Here is a 19,030-nt window from a genome sequence, read left to right as displayed (position 1 = left end):
CTCTCCTTCTCTGTTTTCACCCAACTTGAGCTTCCTAATCATTCATAATCTATTCCCCAATCACCTTATCCCCTTCTCTTTCTCCTACCTTCGTCACCCTCCCCACTGCTTCTAATTTACTCAGGAAATCATGTCCTTCTCAGGGTCCTCCTTGTTTCCCACCTTCTCTGGAGTTGTGGATTTTATGCTGTATATTGTATATTGCCTTTATTATGTTTAGGTATGTTCCTGTAATCCCTGATCTCTCCAAGACCTTTATCACAAAGGGGGTGTAGGATTTTGTTAAAGAAGATTTTCATCATCTACTGAGATGATCATGCATTTTCTTTTTCAGTTTGTTTATATGGTGGAATACATTGACAGATTTTCATATATTGAACCATCCCTGAATCTCTGGGATGAAGCCTACTTGACCATGATGGATTTTTCTAATGTGTTCTTGGATTCGATTTTCCAGTATTTTATTAAGGATTTTTACATCAATGTTCAAGAGGGAGATTGATCTGTAGTTCTCTTTTTTAATTGTGTCTTTGTTTGGTTTGGGTACCAAGGTAGTTGTAGCCTTGTAAAAAGAGTTTGGCAATGGCCTTTCTTCTTCTATTGTGTGGAACACTTTAAGGAGAATTGGTATTAGCTCTTCTTCGAATTCTGGAAGAATTCTGCACTGAAACCATCTAGCCCCAGGATTATTTGATTGGGAGAGTTTTGATGACTGCTTCTATTTCATGAGGGATTATAGGTCTATTTAAATTGCTTACCTGTTATGGTTTAATTTTGGTAAGTGATACCTATTTAGAAAATCGTCCATTTCCTTTTTTCCAATTTTGTGGAGTATGGGTTTTTGAAGTCTGACTTGATGATTCTCTGGATTTCCTCATTGTTCATTGTTGTGTCCCCCTTTTCATTTCAGATTTTGTTAATTTGCATATTCTATATTTGCCTTTTGTTTAGTTTGGATAAATTTTGTCTATCTTGTTGATTTTCTTGAAGAACCAACTCTTTGTTTCACTGATTCTTTGTATTGTTTTCTTTGTTTCTACTTTATTGATTTAAACCCTCAATTTGATTATTTGATTATTATACCCACTACTCCTGGGTGAGTTTGCTTTTTGTTCTAGACCTTTCAGGTGTGCTGCTCTTTAGTGTGACTATTCTAAAGTTTCTTTATGTAGGCACTCAGTGCTATGAACTTTCCTCTTAGCACTACTTTCAAAGTGTCCAATAAGTTTGGGTATGTTGTGCCCTCATTTTCACTGAATTCTAGGAAGTCTTACTTTCTTTATTTCTTCCTTGACTCATTAGTGATGCAATTGACCATTATACAATATTCACAAATTTCTAGGCTTTCTGCAGTTTGTGTTGTTGAATTCTATCTTTAAACCATGGTAATCTGATATGATACAGGGGGTTATTCCAAATTTTTGTATCTGCTGAAGTTCGCTTTGTTCCCAGTCAGTATGTGATTGATTTTAGAGAAAGTTACATGTGGTACTGAGAAGAAGGTGTATTCTTTTGTGTTTGAATGAGATGTTCTATAGATGTCTGTTAAAACAAATTGAGACATAACTTCTGTTAGTTTCTTTATTTCTGTCTGGAGTTCTGTCCCATGGTGAGAGTGGGATATTGAAGTCTCCTAGTATAAGTGTGTGAAATTTTATATGTGATTTAAGTTTTAGTAATGTTTCTTTTACAAATGTGGGTACCTTTGTATTTGGGCATAGATATTCTGAATTGAGACATCATCTTAATGGATTTTTCCTGTGACAAATATGAAATGGCCTTCTTCATCTCTTTTGGTTAATTTTACTTTGAAGTCTAATTTGTTAGATATTATGGTACCTATACCAACTTGTTTCTTAGGTACATTTGATTGGAAAATCTTTTTCCAGCCCTTTACTCTGAGGCAACATGTATCTTTGTAGTTGAGGTGTGTTTCATGTATGGAGCTGAAGGATGGTTTCTGTGTTTGTATATACTCTGTTAGCCTGTGTCTTTGTATAGCCCAATTAAGGCCATTAATTTAAAAGATATTAATGATCATTGTTGATTACCAATATTTTTGGATTTGGTGTTGTTGGTGGCATTGTGCCTGTGTCCCCACCCCTTTGCCTTTGGTAATGTTGGATTATCTATTGCTTATGCTTTTGTGAGTGTCACTAACTATCCTGGGTTGAAGTTTTCTTTTCAGTGTGTTCAGTAGGGCTGAATTTGTGGATACATATTGTTTAAATCTAGCTATGTAATGGAATATCTTGTTTTCCTCATCTGCATTAATTGAAATCTTTGCTAGATATAGTAGTCTATGTTGGTGTCCATAGTCTCTTATTGATTGTAGAGCATCTATCCAGGTACCTGGCTTCAGAGTTTCCATTGAAAAGTTGGGTGTAATTCTGATAGGTCTGCCTTTATACATTACTTGGCCTTTTGCCTTTGCAGCTCTTAATATTTTTCTTTTTTTCTGTATGTTTTGTGTCCTGTAAGCTTCTTGTACTTTCACAGGCACATTCTTCTTTAGATAGGGAAAGTTTTCTTCTATGATTTTGTTGAATATTTTTTTCACCTGTAAGCTGGACTTCTTCATTTTCTACTATACCTATTATTCTTAGGTTTGGTGTCCCATATTTCCTGGATATTTTGTGTTAAGCATTTGTTGGACTTAATATTTTCTTTGGTTGATGTACCTAGTTCCTCTAGTGTATGTTCAATACTAGAGTTTCTGTCTTCCATCTCTTGTATTCTGTTGGTGATGTTTGCATCTGCAGTTCCTGATTGCTTACTCAGATTTTCTGTTTTCAGCATTCCCCCAGTTTGTGTTTTTTTATTGTCTTTGTTTTCAGTTTTCAAGTCTTTAACTGTTAGAATTGTTTCCTTCACCTGTTTGATTGTTTTTTTTTCCTTGACTTTCCTTGCTTTCTTTAAGACATTTGTTGATTTCTTTGTCTTTTCTTCAATTTTTTTAATGGAATTTCTCATTTCCTGCTTAGGGGCCTCTATCATCTTCATAAAATCATTTTTAAGGTCATTTTCTTTGCTTCAGATGTGTTGGCATGTTCAGGTCTTACTGCTTTAGAACCCCTACTCTATGGTGGTGTCACATTACACTATGTTGTTGAATTTGTTCTTATACTATGGTCTACCCTTCTCTTCTCCAGTGGGTGCAGATGGGACCTGTGATTCAGGGGATCTCTTTTCCCCTAATTGGTGTAGGTGGGAACTGTGGCTTAGGTCATTAATCTTACTTTCCCAGTGGGGTAAGTCCAAGCCTCCAAAGGTGCGAGCTGCAGTGCTGCATGTTTTGGGTGTGAGGAGGGTGTCCCCACATCCTTGGGCTTTATCTCCCTGTGGGTGCAGGGTCAATGCTCCAATGATGGTAGATACAGTGCTGGATGGTTTGGGGCTGGGCCCAGGTCTCTGGGATTACAGGGGGTGGGACAGAGAGATATGCCCCAGCCAAGGGCCTCCAAAAAGTGGGCAAGCAGGGACAGGAAAAGACCCAGCACTCACTTCTCCCAGTTGGGGTGTGGCTAAGGTTCAGAATGAGGCAGATGAGGTCCTGGATGGTTTGGGGCTGTCCCTAGGTCTCTGGGGTTTCAGTAGGCAGGATGGGGTGCTGTGCCCTTGTCAAGGGCCTACAATAGCCTATGTAGGGATTTTATTCTGCTCATTCTCCTATTTGTATCCATTTGGTCATCCTCATTTGTCTTATGCTGTAGCTAAGATGTCAAGCACTATGTTGAACAGTTATGGAGAGAATGAAAATCTTTGTCCTATTACTGATTTTAGGGCAAATGCTTTAAGAGTTTCTCCAATGGAATGAAACTGGCTTTAAGTTTGTTGTAAATTGCCTTAATTATGTTAAGATACATCCCCCAGATCACAAGACTGCATACTTTTTTATCATAAAGGGATGTTAGATTTTTGTAAATAACCTTGTGGTGATTTGAATAGGAACCCATTTGCACATATATTTATATGTGTGGTCCTTATGGAGTGGTGTTACTTGAGAGTGATTATGAGGTGTGGTTCTGTTGGAGAACATGTTATCATGTTGGAAGAATTGTATCACTGGGGGTGGGCTTTGGGGATTCAAAAGCTTAAGTCTGACCCAGTGTCTCCCTCTTCCTGCTACCTATGGATCTGGATGTAGAACTACCAGCTTTTTCTTCAGCATCATGTCTACTTGCATGCCACCATGCTTGCTGCTGTAATAACAGTGAACTAAAACTCTGAAACTGTAAGCAAGCCTTAATTAAATGCTTTTCTTATAAGAGTTTCTGTGGTCATGATGTCTCTTCACTGCAGTAGAACACTGACCAAGATAGGTCGTTTCTGCATCCAAGATAATCAATGATTTCTGTCCTTCAGTTTGTTTAAGGAGCATATTATATTTATTAATTAGGCATGTTGTATCATCTCTGAAATGAAATCTACTTGGTCGTGACATGGGCTTGAATTTAGCAAGTATCTTATTGAGATCTATATTGTAAGGGATATTGGTCTATAGTTTTCTTTTTGGGTGAGTCTTTGTGTGGTTTTAGTATGAAGGTGATAGTGACTTTACAAAAATAATTTAGAAATGATCTGTTAGTTTCTATGTGGCCCTGTGCATTCTTTAGTTGGGAGATTTTTAAATTGCTGCTTGTATTTCATAACCTGTTATTTATTTATTTGTTTGTTTAATATATCTGTTTCATTGACTTAACTTATGCAGATATTTATCTAGAAATCAATGCATTTCTTGTATATTATCCAGTTTCATGGAATATAGATTTTAAAAGTATACCCTCATTATTCTTTGGATTTCCTTAGCACCTATTGTAATGCTTCCCTTTTCATCTCTGGTTTTACTCAGTTGTAATATTTTATAATATCTTGTAATATTTTGGTCAATATGATTAAATTTGTCAATATTTTCTTAACTTTTTTGATTATTTGTATTATTAATTTTTTGTTGTTTCATTTATTTCACCATTTTTGCTTGTTTCTTCCCTTTGTGGAGTTGTTTGTTCTTGTTTTTTCAAAGCATTCAGATGCTTTTCTAAGTTATTAATATGAGGTCTGTCCAGCCTTTTTTATGTAGGCACTTAGCACTGTAAATTTTGCTCTTAAGAATGCCTTTATTACCTGCCACAGATTTTGATATGATGTATTTTTAACTTTAATTCTATGTTAGTAATTACAAATTTATGTTCTCTATTCTTTCTTATTCGAGTTTTCTTTCTTTTTTTTATAAAATGTCCAAACTCTAATTATTTGACAGATTTCTTGCATTTTGAGAAGAGAAAATATAATTTCTAACACTCCACACTAATACCATGGTAGTTATATTTAATCCTGTTAAATAAACTATGATCAAACTCTGTAATGATTTAAGTTATTAATCTTCTCTGCCTGAGAAACAGCATATAGTTTGATTTGATTTTATAAATAATTTCTCATCTACTCAATGACTAGAAAAGTTTCATAAAAAATTCTATCTTTGGGTATTTAATTTTTAGTACTGAGCTTAGTAAATTGGCAATTAAATATAGAAAAGAATCCTGTATTGCTAGTTGTGATTATCATATTTTAATTTTTTATTAGTTCAAACTAGCAACAAACTTGCTTCACATGTCAATCCCTTCGCCCTCTCCCTCCCCTCTCCCAACCCCTCACAAGCCCCCACTGCATCCCCTCTCTGCTTCCCAGGGAGGGAAAGGCCATCCATGGGGGGTCCCCAAAGTCCACCACATTATCCTGGGTCAGGCCTTGTCCCTCCCCCATGTGTCTGGGCCAAGAGAGCATCCCTTCATGTGGGATGGGCTCTCAACCTCCCTTCTTACACCAGGGAAAAAATACTGATCCACTACCAGGGCCCCATAGAGTGGCGAGGCTTCCTCATTGACATCCAAGTTGAGGGGTCTGGATCAGTCCCATGCTGGCCTCCCAGACAGCAGTCTGGGGTCCATGTGCTCACCTTGTTCAGTCAGCTGTTTCTGTGGGTTTCACCGGCCTGGTCCCAACCACTTTTATCTTCTTTCCTCTCTCTCTTCAACTGGGTTCCAGAGTTCAATTCAATGTGGGTGTCTGCCTCTGCTCCCATCAGCCACTGGATGAGGGCTCCTCATGCTCCCAATTAGTTCAGGAGAGCCTGCTCCTTCCCATTATCTGGGGTCCATGTATTTTTCTCTAAGAGTCCTTCTTGTTTCCTAGTTCCCTTGGGGATAATGTTGTAGGCTAGCAATCCCCTGCTTCATGTCTAAAATCCATATATGACTGAGTACATACCATGTGTATCTTTTTGTGACTGGGATATCTCACTTAGGATGGTTTCTCCTAATTCCATCCATTTGCCTGCAGATTTCAAGATTCCATTGCTTTTTTCCTCTGAGTAGTACTCCATTGTGTAAATGTACCACATTTTCTCTATCCATTCTTCAGTTGAGGGGCATCTAGCTTGCTTCCAGATTCTGGCTGTTACAAACAACGCTGCTATAAACATGGTTGAACATACGTCCTTGTTGTATGAATGTGCATTATTTGCTCAATAGAGGAATTGCTGGATCTTGAGGTAGACTGATTCCAATTTTCCTGAGGAATCACCATACTGACTTCCAAAGTAGTATTACAAATTTGTACTTCTACCAGCAATGAAGGAGTGTTCTTTTTCTTCACATCCTCTCCAGCATGAACTGTCATTGGTGTTTTTTATTTTAGCCATTCTGGCTGGTGTAAGAAGGTACCTCAGAGTTGTTTTGAGTTGCATTTCTCTGATGGTTAATGATTTTGAGCATTTTCTTAAGTGTCTTTCAGCCATTTTAGATTCATCTGTTGAGAATTCTCTATTTACTTCTGCACCCCACTTTTTCACTGGATTATTTCATGTTTTGGAGACTAGCTTCTTGAGTTCTTTGTATATTTTGGAAATTAGCCCTCTGTCAGATGTGGGGTTGGTGAAGATTTTTTCCCATTATGTGATCTGTCGTTTTGTCTTAGTGACTGTGTCCTTTGTCTCACAAAATATTCTCAGTTTGAAGAGGTCCCATTTATTAATTGAGATCTCAATGTCTGTGCTACTAGTGTTATGTTCAGGAATCGGTCTCCTGTACCAATTCACTTTCTCTTCTAGAACTTTCATTGCAGTTGGATTTATGTTGAGATCTTTGATTGATTTGGACTTAAGTTTTGTGCATGGTGATAGATATGGATCTATCTGCAATCTTCTGCATGTCTGAATCCAGTTGTGCCAGCACCATTTGTTGAAGATGCTTTCTTTTTTCCATTGTATAGATTTAGCTTCCTTGTCAAAAATCAGATGTTCATAGGTGTGTGGGTTAATATTAGGACTTTCAATTTGATTCCATTGGTCTATTACCTATTTTCGTGCCAATACTAAGCTGTTTTCAGAACTATGGCTGTATAATAGAGCTTGAAATCATGGATGGTGATTCCTCCACAATTTCCTTTATTGTACAGGGTTGTTTAGGCTAACCTGGGTTTTTTGTTTTTCCATATAATGTTGATTATTATTCTTTCAAGGTCTGTGAAGAACTGTGTTGTGATTTTGATGGGGGGATTGCATTGAATCTGTAGATTGCTTTTGGCAAGATTGCCATTTTTGCTTTGTTGATCCTACCTATCCAGGATCATGGGAGATCTTTCCAATTTCTGGTATCTTCTTTAATTTCTTTCTTTAAAGACTCAAAGTTCTTACTGTACAGGTCTTTCACTTTTTTGGTTAGTGCTTCACCAAGATATTTTATGTTGCTGGTGGATATTGTGAAGGGTAATGTTTCTCTGATTTCTTTCTTACTACATTTATCATCTGTATATAGTAGGGCTACTGAATTTTTTGAGTTAATTTTGTATCCTTTTACATTGCTGAAGGTGTTTATCAGCTGTAGGAGTTCCCTGGTAGCGTTTTTCAGGTCACTAATGTAGACTATCATATCATCTGCAAATAGTGAAAGTTTGATTTCTTCCTGTCCAACTTGTATCCTCTTGATCTCCTTTTCTTGTCCTATTGCTCTAGCTAGAACTTCAAGTACAATATTGAAGAGATATGGAGAGAGTGGACAGCTTTGTCTTGTTCCTGATTTTAGGGGAATAGGTTTGAATTTTTCTCCTTTTAGTTTGATGTTGGCTGTTGGTTTGGTGTATATTGCTTTTGTCATGTTAAGATATATTCCTGTTATTCCTGTTCTCTCCAAGATCCTTACCATGAAGGGATGATGGATTTTTGTCAAAAGCTTTTTCAGCATCTAGTGAGATGATCATGTGGTTTTTCTTTTTCAGTTTGTTTATATGGTGGATTACATTGATGGATTTTTATAAGTGGACCCAGCCTTGCATCCTTGGGATGAAGCCTAGTTGATCATGGTGGATGATTTTTCTGATGTGTTGAGTATTTGTTGAGTATTTTTTACATTGATGTTCATGAGGCATATTTGTCTGTAGTTCTCTCTTTGTTTTATTTGTGTCTTTGTGCAGCATAGGTATTAATGAAATCGTATCCTCAGGAAAGAGCTTGGCAATGTCCCTTCTGCTTCTATTGTGTGGAACAGATTGAGAAGTACTGACTGATATTAGCTCTTCTTTGAATTTCTGGTAGAAATCTGCAGTGAAGCCATATGGCCCTGGGCTTTTTTTGGTTGGAAGGCTTTTGATGAATGCTTCTATTTCATTAGGGGTTATAGGTTCATTTAAACTAATATCTGTTCTTCTTTTAATTTTGGTAAGTGATAAAAATCCAGAAAATTGTCCATTTCCTTTAGATTTTTGAATTTTATGGAGTACAGGTTTTCAAAGTATGACCTGAAGATTCTCTGGATTTCCTCAGTGTCCGTTGTTATATCCCCCCTTTCATTTCTGATTTTGTTAATTAGCATGCTCTCTCTTTCTACCTTTTGTTTAGTTTGGCTAGAGGTTTGTCTATCTTGTTGATCTTCTCAAAGAACCAACTCTTTGTTTCATTGATTCTTTGTAATGTTTCCTAGTTTCTACTTTATTGTTTTCAGCCCTCAGTTTGATTATTTCCTGGTATCTACTCCTCTATGGTGTGTTTGCTTCTTTTTGTTCTAAAGCTTTCAGTTGTTCTGCCAATTCTCTAGTGTGACAGTTCTCCAGTTTCTTCATGTGGGCACTTAGTGCTATGAACTTTCCTCTTAGCACTGCTTTCAATGTGTCCCATAAATTTAGGTATATTGTGACCACATTCTTATTAAATTCTAAGAAGTCTTTAATTTCTTCCTTGGCCTAGGAATAGTGCAATTGGGTGTTATTCAATTTCCCTGAGTTTGTAGTTTTTCTGCAATTTGTATTGCTGTTGAATTCTAACATTAAAGCATGGTGGTATGATAAGATACGGGGGGTTATTTCAATTCTTTTGTGTCTGTGGAGGTTTGCTATGTTGTCCAGTATGTGGTCAATTTTTGAGAAGGTTCCATGTGGCACTGAGAAGAAGGTATATTCTTTTGTGTTTGGATGGAATGTTCTATAGATGTCTATAAATCCCAATTGGGTCATAACTTCTGTTACATCCCTTGTTTCTTTTTAAATTTCTGTCTGGTTGTCCTGTCTAGTGGTGTAAGGGGGTTGTGGAAGTCTCCTACTATAAGTGTGGCAGGTTTCATGTCTGGTTTGAGCTTTAGTAATATTTCATATACAAATGTGGGTGCCTTTGTATTTGGGGCATAGATCTTTGGGATTATGACTTCATCTTGATGGACTTTTCCTGTGATGAGTATGAAATGGCCTTCTTAATCTCTTTTGATTGATTTTTGTTTGAAGTCTAATTTGTTAGATATTTGGATTGCTACACCAGCTTGATTCTTGGGTCTATTTGATTGGAAAAATCTTTTCCCAACCCTTTACTCTGAGATAACGCCTATCTGTGAAGTTGAGGTGTGTTTCTTGTATACAGCAGAAGGATGGATTCTGTATTCTCTTCCATTCTGTTAGGCTGTATCTTTTTATAGGTAGGTTAATACCATTGCAATTGAGGGATATTAATCTCCATTGATTTTTAGTTCTTGTTTGGGATTTATTTTTGGTGGTGTCATTGTGTGTGGATTTTTCCATCCTGTTTCTTTTCATGTTTGGTAAAGTTGGATTTTCTATTTCCTATGATTTTGTCAGTATAGTTATCTTCCTTATGTTGGAGTTTTCCTTCTAGAACTTTCTGGAGGGCTGGATTTGTGAATATGTATAGTTTAAATCTGGTTTTATCCTGGAATATCTTGTTTTCTCCATCTATATTGATTGAAAACTTTGCTGGGTACAGAAGTCTGGGTTGATATCCATGTTCTCTTAGTGTTTGTAGGACAGCTATCCAGGCTTCCAAAGTTTCCATTGAAAAGTCAAGTATAATTCTGACACGTCTGCCTTTATATGTTACTTGGCCTTTTTCCTTTGCTGCTCTTAACATTTTCTCTTTATTCTGTAAGTTTGGTATTTTAATTATTATGTGGCGAGGGGACATCTTTATGTGGTCCAGTCTATTTGGTGTCCTATAAGCTTCTTGTACTTTCATGGGCATATCCTTCTGAGGTTGGGAAAGTTTTCTTCTATAATTTTGTTGAATATGTTTTCTATACCTTTGAACTGTATTTTTCACCTTCTTCTATACCTATTTTTCTTAGGTTTGGTGTCCCATATTTCCTGGATATTTTGTGTTAAGCATTTGTTAGACTTGAGATTTTCTTTGGTTGATGACTGTATATATTCTAGCGAGTCTTCAACAGCTGAGATTCTCTCTTCCATCTCTTCTATCTATTGGTTATACTCACATCCTTAATTCCCGATTGTTTATCCAGCATTTGTATTTCCATCATCCTCTCATTCTGTGCTTTCTTTATTGTTTCTATTTCAGCTTTTATGCCTTGAAGTGTTTGGAGTGCTCCCTTCACTTGTTTGGTTGTTTTTTCTTGGCTTTCTTTAGGTTCTTCAGGAGAATTACTTATTTATTGATTTTCGTTTGTTTTTTCTTCTATTTCTTTAAGAGATTTTTTCTGTTTCCTCTTTAAGTGTCTCAAACATCTTCATAAAGTAGATTTTATGTCTGTCTCTTCTTCCTTGTGCTTTTCAGATCTTGCTGTTGTGGAGTCCCTAGATTCTTTTGGTTTCATATTGCTCTTTCTGTTGTTGAGTGTGCTCTTATTCTGTCTTCTTCCCATCTCTTCTTCTAGTTTGTGCAGGTGGGGTCTCTCTATCTCCTCTTTTCACCTGTTGGTGTGTGTGGGCCAAGACATCAATGTCTGCAGCTCTGGATGGTCTTGCCTCTACTGGTAATGTCCTCACTCAACTCAGGTGTCAGGGCAGTGGAGGAGGAAGGAAGGGTGAGGTGTTTCCAGACACAGGGAGGTCCTCCATGTCTGGGTGGCTCCACTCTATCCCAGTTTTCTTTCAGTAGTGTTTTGTTTAGTTTCCGTACTTTCTATAATTTTACTCTTTTTTTATATGTAGCTTTATTTCTTTGTGTTCAAATAGAATACATGATGCTATTTCAATTTTCCTAAAATTCTTGAGATTTGTTTGTGTCCAATATGTAACTTGTTTTGTAGTTTCATGGGTTGCTGAGAAAAAAATATATTCTCATATATATATCTTTGAAAGTTTGATCTTCAAGTGTCTAAGTTTCTGCATTTTTTAAAGTTTATTTATTAGTTCCAGTTAGGGAACAAGCTTGTTTCACATGTAAGTCCCTTCTCCCTCTCACTCCCCTCACCCCCAACCTTCCCCCCAGCCCCCCCATCCACCCACCACTCCCCAGGCAGGATAGGGCCCTCAATGGGGGCTCTGCAAAGTCCATCAAATCTTCCTGTGATGGTCCTGGGCCCTTCCCCATGTGTCCAGGGCCAGAGTGTAACCCTTCACGTGGGATGGGCTCTCAAAGTCCCTTCTTGCACCAAGGAAAAATACTAATCCACCACCAGAGGCTCCCTGGAGTGCAGAGGACTCCATATTGACATCCATGTTCAGGGGTCTGGATCAGTCTTGTACTGGCCTCCCCAACAGCATCTGGGGTCCATGTGCTCTCCCTTGTTCAGGCCACTGTTCCTGTCAGTTTCTCCAACCTGGTACAGACCCTCTCGTTCTTCATTCCTCCCTCACTTCAACTAAATTCCCGATTTCAGCTCAGTGTATATCTGTGGATGTCTGTCTCTGCTTCCATCAGCCACAGGGAAGCATAAAGAGAAGTCATCAATCTCATTTTAGGGGAAGGGCTTTTAGGTTATCCTCTCTACAATTGCCTGGATTGTCAGATCATGTCATCCTTGTAGGTCTCTGGAGATCTCCCTGGTTCCAGATGTCTTCTCGGACCTATAGTGGCTCCCTCTGATATGGTATCTCTCATCCTGCTCTCTCTCCTCTATTCTTCCCCCAACTCAGTATTTCTGCCCCTTAATTTCCTCTCCTCTACTCCTCTTTTCTTGCTTTTATTGTAGCAGCTCCCTCCCCCCTAACCTCATGCTCCCAATTAGCTCAGGAGTTCATGCCACTTCCATTCCTGGGAATCATTTATCCCTTAGAGTCCTTCATGCTTCCTAGTTTCTTTGGTGAAGGGGTTTATAGGCTGGTAATCCTTTGCTCTATGTCTAAAATTCATATATGAGTGAGTACATACCATGTTTGTCTTTTTGTGCCTGGGTTACCTCACTCAGGATGGTGTCTTCTAGTTCCATCCATTTGCCTGGAATTTCAAGATTCCATTGCTTTTGTCTGCTGAGTAGTACTCCATTGTATAAATGTACCACATTTTCTCTTTCCATTCTTCAGTAGAGGGGCATCTTGGTTGCTTCTAGGTTCTGGCTATTACAAACAATGCTGCTATGAACATGGTTGAACATATGTCCTTTGTCCCGCGCGCGCTCTGTATTCCTCGCCAGCAAGAAATACACGCAGGACACTCGGATCCTTCTGCAGACAAGCTTTAATGCATTTTACCAGAGTGGAGACTGAACAGAGACTGAGCAGAGACATTGAACCAAGAAAACCATCCCTATATAAAGGCTGACCAGCCACCTGGGACGTGTTACCCTAATGAATGGCTTCAGCTCCTCAGGCAAAAATGAGCCACGGGATAGGCAGAGATCAAAGGAATGGAGATTACCCAGCGCCTGTGAAGTAATTCACACCTTGGTGTCTTCAGGCAACATTATAATGCAGGAACCGGCTTCCTACATATCCCCCTTTTTTTATTAATTAATGATAAGGCTTTATATTATTACAAGCAAATAGGTCACCCATATGTTGAGGGATAGAGGTAGAGGTTGACCTTCCCAAAATCAAACATTAAGACTGTGTACGAGAGTCGCCATCAGGCTGTTAGCTTGACCCGAAGCGCTCTTGACCTGTCCTCTGCCGTTTTTCTGGGAAAGGGAGACTCGGGGCAGGTAACCCTTATGCAGGTCAACGTACCTCCCAGAGAAGCCTGTATAATAGGCAACTCTGTGCGATGCCTATGCTCAGCATCCCTCTTTGGGGCTGCACAAACCAGACACTCTACCCTGTGCAATGAACCTAGGCTCCGGGTGTGCAAGAGCTGTCTGGCCGGCGGCCTATTGCTTAGCCAAAATATAAGCGCTTGGATGATCTCTTGGTTTGAGCCCTGGAGCTTACATGCCAGTCAAAAGTAACAGCAATCCGTAAGCAGCTGCATCAAACAATTTCATCCCCACCCCTTTTCTCACAGACAAGCCAAAAATAACAGCAATCTGTAAACGGCTACATCAAACAATCACCTCCACCCCTTAAGCAGTGACAATCTCTCCACCAAGGGCAGGAGTTAATCTGGATAACAATAGCGGCTCTCAACTCCCGGGGGAAGGGTGGAGTTCCGACTTTTGAAGGAAGGTCTGAAGGGACTCTTCGGGTGAGTCTTTCTGGGATCCACAGAGGATTTTCTTCATCCTGTGAGAAAACACAATATCGCTCCCCTGGATCTTATGAGAATAGGATCCGGGCCTTTCCAAAGATCAGTTAAGATATCTTTTCATTTTACCATTTTCTTTTGGCCTTTTAGGTTTTGAGGTGAGACGCTTGGCCCGAGCGTCAATGTTAATGAGGCTTTAAAGCCCCAGGCATTCCAGGCCTTTAAGAAGTGTTGAATAGCAGGCATGGCCTTTTCCCCTATCAAAGACTGGGAAAGCCATCTGTAATTTTCGTTGCAGGGCAGAGGCTAGGTTCCGAGTCCTCATCTCTCCTAAATTTACCGGGGTGTGACCGGCCATTCCCCATTCTTTCTCCCTCCTTCTCTGTCTCTCCCTCATCCAGCTGAGCTGTTCCTTTTAAAACTTTATCTCTTGAGCTTTTAGAGTTATCAGAGCTATTAAGATTTAAAGCTTTATACACTCCCTTGTCAGTAGACATTCCAGGAGGTCTTTTTTTCTTATTTGTTGCTGTATACACTCCCTTGTCACTAGACATCCCGGGAGGTCCTTTTTTCTTATATTTTATTGTTAGGCGCGCCCCCTCTCTCATCACATTCGGTTTCTGATATGTAATTCTGGACTTCTTTAAGATTGTTACAACAGTGAGAAAAGTCAAAATAGCTCCTAGTAAAAGCATAGAAGCCTCTATATTAACCTCCCACAATAGCAACATTCCCAAGCCAAAGTCCAGAAAAATCATACCTCTCCGAATTTCTCTCATTACATTCGGTTTCTGATATGTAATTCTGGACTTCTTTAAGATTGTCCCAAGCCAAAGTCCAGAAAAATCATACCTCTCCGAATTTACCATCCTGCAGTTCTGAATCCGCCTTGTAGCCAAGGGGTCTCCGCGGTGCTGGAGATGTTAAGCTTCCCGGGTTTCGGCACCATATGTCCCGCGCCCGCTCTGTATTCCTCGCCAGCAAGAAATACACGCAGGACACTCGGATCCTTCTGCAGACAAGCTTTAATGCATTTTACCAGAGTGGAGACTGAACAGAGACTGAGCAGAGACATTGAACCAAGAAAACCATCCCTATATAAAGGCTGACCAGCCGCCTGGGACGTGTTACCCTAATGAATGGCTTCAGCTCCTCAGGCAAAAATGAGCCACGGGATAGGCAGAGATCAAAGGAATGGAGATTACCCAGCGCCTGTGAAGTAATTCACACCTTGGTGTCTTCAGGCAACATTATAATGCAGGAACCGGCTTCCTACAGTCCTTGTTGTATGAACATGCACTATTTGGGTATATACCCAAGAGAGGAATGGCTGAATTTCCATTTTTCTGAGCAACCGCCATACTGATTTCCAAAGTGGTCTTACAAGTTCGCACTCCCACCAGCAATGGAGGAGTGTTCCTTTTTCTCCACATCCTCTCCAGCATAGATTGTCATTGGTATTTTTTATTTTAGCCATTCTGACAGGTGTGAGGTGGTATCTCAGAGTTGTTTTGAGTTGCATTTCTCTGATGACCAAGGATTTTGAGCACTTTCTTAAGTGTCTTTCAGCCATTTCAGATTCCTCTGTTGAGAATTCTCTATTTTGTTCTGCACCACACTTTTGAATTCTATTGTTTGGTGCTTTGGTGGCTAGCTTCTTGAGCTCCTTATATATTTTTGAAATCAGTCCTCTGTCAGATGTGGGATCGGTGAAGATCTTTTCCCATTCTGTCGGTGGTTGTTTTGTCCTACTGACTCTTTCTTTTGCCTTGCAGAAGCTTCTCAGTTTCAGGATGTCCCATTTATTAATTGCAGACCTCAATGTCTGTGCTTCTGGCATAATGTTCAGGAAGCAGTCTCTTGTGCCAATTTGTTCAAGGGTAATTCCCACTTTCTCTTCTAGAAGATTCACTGTGGCTGGATTTATACTGCGATCTTTGATCCATTTGCACTTAAGTTTTGTGCCTGGTGACAGGTATGGATCTATCTGCAATTTTCTGCATGTCTGAATCCAATTGTACCAGCACCTTTAGTTGAAGATGCTATCTTTTTTCCATTTTATAGATTTAGCACCTTTGTCAAAAATAAGGTATTCGTATTGCGTGGGTCAATATCAGGTTTCCTGCATGTTTTATTCCTGTGTTTTCTTTGATTTAAATTTTTATTTAACTGAATGATCCAATTTTTCTACCTGGTCTTTGAAACATGATATTTCTCTTTCATTTGATCTAGTCTATTGTTGAGGCTTTCCATTGAACTTTTTGTTTGCGTTTCCCAAACCTTTCAATTTAAATTGTATTTCAGTTTGCCTTTTCTTCAGAGAATGTCTATTTATCTCTACCTTTCAGTGATTGTCTTTGTCCAATGAAGTAGAACCTCTGCAAGCACTGGTGTCAACCCAGGGAGTAACAATATGAGGCTTTTTGTGTCAGTTCAATTTGGGAAACCCACATAATTCAGTTGCTACCATTAATGATTTCTTTACTTCAATGGTTTTGTCACTCTGTTCTCTAAGCGAAAAATATTTATATTTGATCACCTTTTTGAAATTTACTATGTATCAGACAATGGAGATTCTGCAGTGAAAAACTCAGAGTACAAAATAGAGCTAAGAATATAAATTTGTCAATCATTTATTTCAAATGCAGTCTAAATCACATGCTGGGATACTCTAAGAAATAAAAGTTTGCATATGCAAAATGAGAAGGGTTTATATCACTGCTATGAATGGCAAATATAAATTACATAAATATTCAAATTTTTTCAGTATTATTTCAGAATAATTAAACTATAAGTAATAATAATTCAGATCTGGATCAGAGAACTGACATTGGAAATGGTCCTGGAAAGGTATCTGTTTTTTTTCTTAGGGGGTGTTACAAATAGTGAGAATATTCACGAATGAAACACTGCCATCCTGCTTTGGAAGTGTTTGTGTTGTTTTATTTTTTATTTATTTGTTTTGTTGTTACTAAAGTAGATGTACCTTTAATTTTGGTATACTATTGGTAGTAATAACTTTTGTCTCAAAGAAATCAAGCTTCTTAAAATTTTGTGATATAATTGTTTGACATTAAATGGTTCTTACAATTAGCTTAATTACAAGTCAATCTTGAACATGTGGATTAAATTTCCTTTTCTAAATACTCATTAGTCTAATATTGTAGGAAAGCTGTTAGAGTGCTGCAGAATATTTATTATTACTTATTGACTTTCTCAATAGTAATGAAATCATGTAGAAAATAATAATTCAAAATTTAGTCCCCTTTCCCAATTGTTGCAAACAGTTAAAAATAGTTTATACTAAGACATTCATGCATAAGCAGAGATGTAGTTAATGGGACAAATGTACCCAGTGACATATTTCATTTTTAAAATGTCTTTTGTGATTTATTCCTTTGTGGAAATATTAACCCATTGTTTTAGTGGTTGGAGAACATCCTGAATTACATATCAGCATGCCCTTTTCAATAATACTGATGTACATTGCTCAAGGAAATGAAAATTTTCTGTTTGTGTAATATTTTGTAATTATATTTTTATAGTTATTCACTGTCTGATATATGCATACATATAAATGCACAGAGATCATGTACATATATTTTCTTTGAGTTCCTTCTTTATACATTTTCTGATAAACAACAATGGCATCGGTAGAAATGTGCCCAGATGTGGCTTTAGCTTCACTCATGCACTGGCATATAAACTTACTGGAGAATCTCTTCTAGTTTCTTTATGATGTCTTTATTGTTGAATGCTCATAGTGAATGTATCATTATTTGGATTATAATATAATAGATTCATTTGTCTCCTGCCTGGCTCCTCTCATTAGAAAATAAACTTAAGAAGTTGAGTCTTCTTAGTCAGTGATGTAAGAACTTGGCACATCATGGATTCTGAATATATTTTTTGCTACAATTTGAATATGACATTTTGTCTGGAGGCTTATGAGTTAAATGCTTGATTTCCAGTTGGTGGCATGATTTTGGGAGATACTGGAAATTACAGAAATTGGGGCTAGCCTGACATATGCTTCTGAAAGTGATATCTGTTCCCCTAGTCTCCTCCTCTTTTGCTCATGAGGTGATGAAACTTTGCTTACACAGTCACACAGCTACGATACTCTACCCAAGTACCCAAGTACAGAGAGCCACTGTGGTTGAACCCTTGGAACCATAAGCCCAAATAAAGCCTTCCTCCCTTAAAATGGTCACCCAGATATTTTGGTGATAGTGAAAATAAGAAATGCAATTGTGCAATAAATTGATAAATAAATCACCAATATATAACTTTTATAGAAAATGTTTATACTTTCTAGAAAGGATTCACTGCTGCAATATATTGAATGAATTACTGTAAAAGGACTATTACTCTTTGACTTTCTATAGTATTTGAGAGCTATAGAACCCATGTTCTCTTTAAATCAGAAGAAAATTGAGAAAAGATGCTGGTTCCCATCAAAGCAAATCAGAGATGGAGGTTAGTTAATCTCTAGGAACTTTAGTGGGTTAATGGGAGGGAAAAAGGGACTAGGACATAACATAACCTGGATTCCGTTGAAGGAACAGTGACCAGGAAATCCATACAATGACAACGAGCCTTTGAGAAGTGAACAGTGAATAACGAGTGATCCTCAAACTGGAACCTTGTCAGAAATAGAAAGAGAAGCCAGGACATCTGAGGCTGTAGAGATTTCTGTCATTGGCTCCAAAATATGGAAATTATTACATTAAAATCATTAGTATTTTATACTACCTATTAATTGTACTCACCACATTGATATATTCTGGCAAACTTTAATTTTCCAAGTAAAATTATCCCACTGTTGCTTCCCAGCATGCACACCCTCTGGGTCCTATAGACACCTTCTTCTAAGTCCAATACCTTGTTTTCTATGGTAAAGTCTATTCTCTCACCATTTCAAAACATTTAAAAATTGATTGACTGTTTAATGGGAATCACTTCCCTCTTTTATACTAAAATAATTAAAATTAGGTATCAAAAATAATATTTCTTATGCCTATCAATTGTAAAAGTCATCTTTGAATTTATTATTATTTTTTCAGAGTTTATGAATTATGGTTCTTTCTTTTGTTCTATTTTCTATTTACAGAGTTAAATGTATTTGTAAAATAACACTCAAGCTTTCTATTGTTGATTAATAAAGTTAATAATAAA

Source organism: Cricetulus griseus, chromosome 2 (assembly GCF_003668045.3).
Source record: "Cricetulus griseus strain 17A/GY chromosome 2, alternate assembly CriGri-PICRH-1.0, whole genome shotgun sequence".
Lineage (NCBI taxonomy): Eukaryota > Metazoa > Chordata > Mammalia > Rodentia > Cricetidae > Cricetulus > Cricetulus griseus.
The sequence above is the reverse complement of the archived record's forward strand: the minus strand, read 5'-3'. Positions refer to the sequence as shown.